We start from the raw sequence: 4,870 nt of genomic DNA on the forward strand, positions 1-4,870 counted from the left end.
ACTCCTGGTGGAAGAGGCTGCATTCTAGAATCTTCAAGCCAGAGACTCAGGAGCAGTCCAGTGAGCAAAGTGCGCTGAAGTATTTCAGCCCAGCCTTCTAGTGTTCTTGGATGGAGAAGCTGTGTGCAGCTCCAGTGAGCTGCATGTGGAGGAGATGATTTAAGACAAGTGTTTTAGCTCCATGTGAAATTACATCTCTCTCATTTTCCTCCCCTGAAGTGAACAATCAAACAAGTCTTTTTTTCAGGCAGGGGGTGATAGGGAAGTAGTGGGTGGCTTCATTAATTTCCGGGTTCTCCAGGAAAGCCAATTTGATCATTGTGCAGTATCAAGCACTCTGAGAGTACTGTTACTTGTTAGCTTAGATGTGTGCCATCCAGAAACTCCACACTGGGAAGTCTGGTCCATGTGCCAGGACTGAATGGGGGAGGAGGAGCTGGAAGTGGGGGGGGGGGTGTTCTTGATCTATTCAAAGGACACACGCAGCAGAGCCTTGCGTGGACCAAGTAGACACCTGTTAGCAGTCATCCAGGCAAAACTGAGGTGCTGGCAAAGTTAATTTTTGAGCCCTCCAGCTGCCCCTTGGAAGTCTTGTCATCTTATTGTTGTCTTCTTCATTTTCTAAGACAGTGGGTACAGTCACTTACATGTCAATGTCAATGCCTTTTAGCACTAGGAGGTTTGTGTTTCTCTCTTACTCCTGGAATAAGTTCCCTATCAGAAAATACTCAGCAAAGGTACCGAGAAGGTTTGAGGTGCCCTTTTCCTGTCACCTAAATTCTTTTTACATGGGCAATAGCCTCATCCAGGGATCAGGCTGGTTCCAAAGCTTGAACATTGTGGATTCAAAGCTGCCCTCCCAGAAAGGATGACACAGGATGCAGGGCCAGTTACTCTTTCGAATCTAAAGTACCCAACAGAGAAAGAGATGCTGCCCTGAGCCCAGGCCCTCAAGTTACCCCCCTCCCTTCTATATCAGAAAGAATCATTCATCATCAGTGGCTAAAGTGCTTTTCAGTTAGTAAAAGGCTTTCTTATATGTTATTTTGTTGTTGATTCCTTGTCCACCCAGCAACTTTGAGAGGTTGGAATAACCAGGATAATAATAGCTTCCATTTATTGTATATATCATTTATTGTGATTATTATGAATAAAATTTCACCTTCACAGGAAAGTAGGCTGATAACACTCGCTAAAAAATAATAGTGGTTGCTATGTGCCCCAGCCCTGTTCTGGATGCTATGTTTTTGATGCCCTTTGTCCCCCATGAGGAAATAAAGGGATTAAATAATCCACCTGGTATCCCACAGGTAAGATGTAGTGACATGGAGATTGGAACCCACATCCAACTAACTCCAGCATTGGATATGGTGGAACAGGGTAGGTGACATTAACATTGTCCCCAGGTGTCACACATGTAAACAGGGAATCACAAACGTCAGTGAGGGACACACACCTCAGTGGTAGAGTCACTTCATGATAGTTAGATCTCCTGAGTCATAGCTCAAAACTCTTTCTACTAGACTAGATTCATGGTATAGCAGCTCATAACTGGTTTCTCCAGGAAACCCAGTGTTGCCAGAATTTTAGTATGAGCCCATTCCTTTGACAGGGTATGTTAGAAGCCAGGAAGAGGTTGCATATTGATCTTGTCATTGGTAATTAATAATAACCACAAATTAATAACTGCATGCACAAATTGATTTTTAGAGGTGCAATAATTAGATTTAATGTCTGCCATGCCATGTGTTTATGTATTTAATTATCAGCTCCATTATGAATTTTAAAGAACTTTCAATGGCTCAAGATAGTCATATCCAGTTAGCTATGTCTTCTTTCTCATTCATGGATGGATTTAGACTCTAGAGTCCTCTTGAGTTGACTTTCATATGTAAAGATCACTAAGTTTTCTATATTCGGTTTTTATTTCTTATTTTATTTTCACACAGACAGGTAAGGTGTGTTGGTAAAGAGATGAGTTCTTCCTTCAACATTTTTGTCTATATCAATCAGAAAGAGGCAGAGAAAGAAGTGATACCCACAGCCCCAAGTTTCTGCCCCACTGCGCCAGTAATTTGCTGTGAGGCCCCAGGGAAGTCACTTGATTCCTCTGGGCCTCAGTATTCTCATCTGTAAAGGGATGGGAGTAGAGGGAATGGAGGAGAGGAATTTGTAATGTCTGGAACAGACTCCCCTGACGCAGATCCCTACAAACCTGGCCAAGGACTCTTTCTAGAAGCAAGAGAGTGAGAAGAGGGATCTGGGCAACATTTCCTCAGCCTTGCCCTGCCTTAAACACGGACTCTGCCTTGGCAGGGTGTGCGTCTGCATGTTCTGTTGTCGACTGGGTTATTATTAGGCAACAGTGCTTGGGCTCCAGCCGGGATTACTGCGGCAGCATTCACTCGCAATTTGGAGCCTGGGCCATCGGGAAATTGCAGACAATTTGGATGAAAATGGTTGGAAAATTGCAGTGTTTAGGCCTCTCCCACCAGCCCCGTTATTTTTTTCTTACTTTCTTTTTTATTTCTTCCACACTACCCACTCCCCTACCCCACCCCCTGCCCACCACAAAATTACCCTAGAAGCAAAGAAACAACAGGCTAGACTGGCTAGATTTTTTTTTCCTAGTCTATGATGTGTTTTGTAAACAAACATGTAAATTGATACACAATTTAACCACCCTCAGACAAAGTGGCTAAAAGACTAAGGGAGGAAAGGCTCTATGTGAAAACCTGGATTAACTGCAATGCAGAGGAGTGTTTGTCCTGGTTAATTGAGTTTCCAGTTGGATATGGCTGGGCCAGGAAGCCTCTTTCTTGTTGCAAATTGTGCCAAAATGAGTCTACTCACCTGTAGTAAATTAATTATTTAAAAAGTTTCAGACTCTGCCTCATTCAAAAAGAATTTGAGGAAGCCACTTAATTAAATAGTAAATTAATGGTAACTTTTTATATTGATAACAGATTCACGGTCATGCGCTGAAAATATTTATCATTGTTCAGTACAATAGATGGAAATGTATAAAGTGTGGGAGATAAATTGTGCCCACTGTCAGGGTTGTGATAGGCATCAAATGTTCTAATCAACCTGCCCACTTAAGATTTGTCTATTTTCTATACATCCAACTGATTTCTAGCCTGAACTTTAAGTTCCTCCACCTAAGGCAGGCTATTCTATTTTTGGACACATCTAGTTATCCTACAATTCCCTCCATTATATTATATATATAATATATAAAACAAATCAAATTTTGTTTTCCTATATTCAATCAATCATTGGTTCTAATTCTATCCCCTGGGTCAATAAAAAAACAATATTCTTTTCATTTCCACATGTCAGCACTTCCCATATTTGAAGATAGTTTCCTTTTCTCTCCTACAGAAATCATGTAGTGGAGTTGATAAGAACTGTCTACTTGTCTGGGCTGCCCCAGCTGCCCCCTTTATTAACTATAGGTGTATGACCTTGAGAGAACTTAGTCTTGCTTTGCCTCAGTTTTCCCATATAAGAGATGGGAATTGTAGAACCCCTTAAAACTTTTCTAGGAGGATTACTCAGGACAGTATAAATGAAGTTCTTAGTATAGTACCTCACAACACAGTAAGTATTGTGGAAGTACTTTCTGTTACCATGGCATTGTTTAAGACCTCTTTGCCCTGTGGTCTTTCTTTTCTGAACAGACTCCAGTTTATTTCCATTATTTGCAAGAGTAACATTCATTCATTCATCAAGTTTTTAATGACACTGGATATACAGGTGAAATAAGTGCTGCTGTCATAGAGTTTATAGTCTCCTAAGAGAGGTATCTATAAGCAAATAATTCTTTAGCATGATAATTATATGTACAACAAAATGGAATTATGGTATGCCATAGGACCAAAATGCAAGGGGAACTTAACTGAGGGTAGAAAAATAAGACATTTAAGCAGAGACTGGAAGAGTAGGTCAAAATGAATCAGCTGATGTGAGGATGACATAGAGAGGATTAGAGCCAGAGAAAAGGCCCCCTGAGGTTAGAAGTTGGAATGTCTGAGGAAATGAAAAAGCAGTGTTTCCAGAAAATGATGACTTGGAGAGAGGGATGTGTGGGATGAGATTGGAGCTGGAGATAGGGTCTTAGATCATGCAAGAGTTTGTAGATAATAGTAAGTGTATTGTTTTTGAAAGGTTTTAAGTGGAAACAAACAATGATTATATAGATATAATATAATTATATCCACCTATCTATAGGGAAAAATTGTGATTGTTCTGGGGGTGGGTAGATACAGAAGACAAGAAAGGAGATTTCACCATTAGTCCAGGTGAAGAATCATATTAAAGATGGTGTATAGTTATGGCAGTAGAGATGGTGAAAAATCACTATTAAAAGAAAATTAAGAAAGAAGGAACACCGGACTTGGCTGTGGATTAAATGTGAAACATGAGGGTGACATCTGAAGGCTGTGTCCTGAGTTTTCATCATGATTAACTTAGAGGATTGGAGAGTGATGCTTTCTTGAGATAGGGCCCACCAGAGCAAGATCTTGAATTTGAAGTGTGTAGGCTAGGCAGTGTTCTGGTAGAGCATTCCAAGTTAGCCTTGGGCATATGGTTCTCAGGCTCTGAAGTTTGGAGATACAAAGTTGGTGTGTAGGGAGTATTGGGGTCATGGGGAATATGGGCTCATCTTGGGAGAAAGTATAGAAAGAAGAAAAATGGGGTATGGGAGAGCCCAGGAAATCCAACAGGTAAATGTTGGGTTAGAGGATTAGGAGGCTGGAATGGGGTTGATAGGAAGGTGATGAGAAAGAAAATCAGGACAATGTTATGTAGTATCAGAGAAGCCAAGAGACAAGAGTATTTCAAGAAGGAACGAGGGAATGGTCAA

Source organism: Panthera onca, chromosome B1 (genome assembly GCF_046562875.1).
Source record: "Panthera onca isolate mPanOnc1 chromosome B1, mPanOnc1 haplotype 2, whole genome shotgun sequence".
In the NCBI taxonomy this organism is placed as follows: domain Eukaryota; kingdom Metazoa; phylum Chordata; class Mammalia; order Carnivora; family Felidae; genus Panthera; species Panthera onca.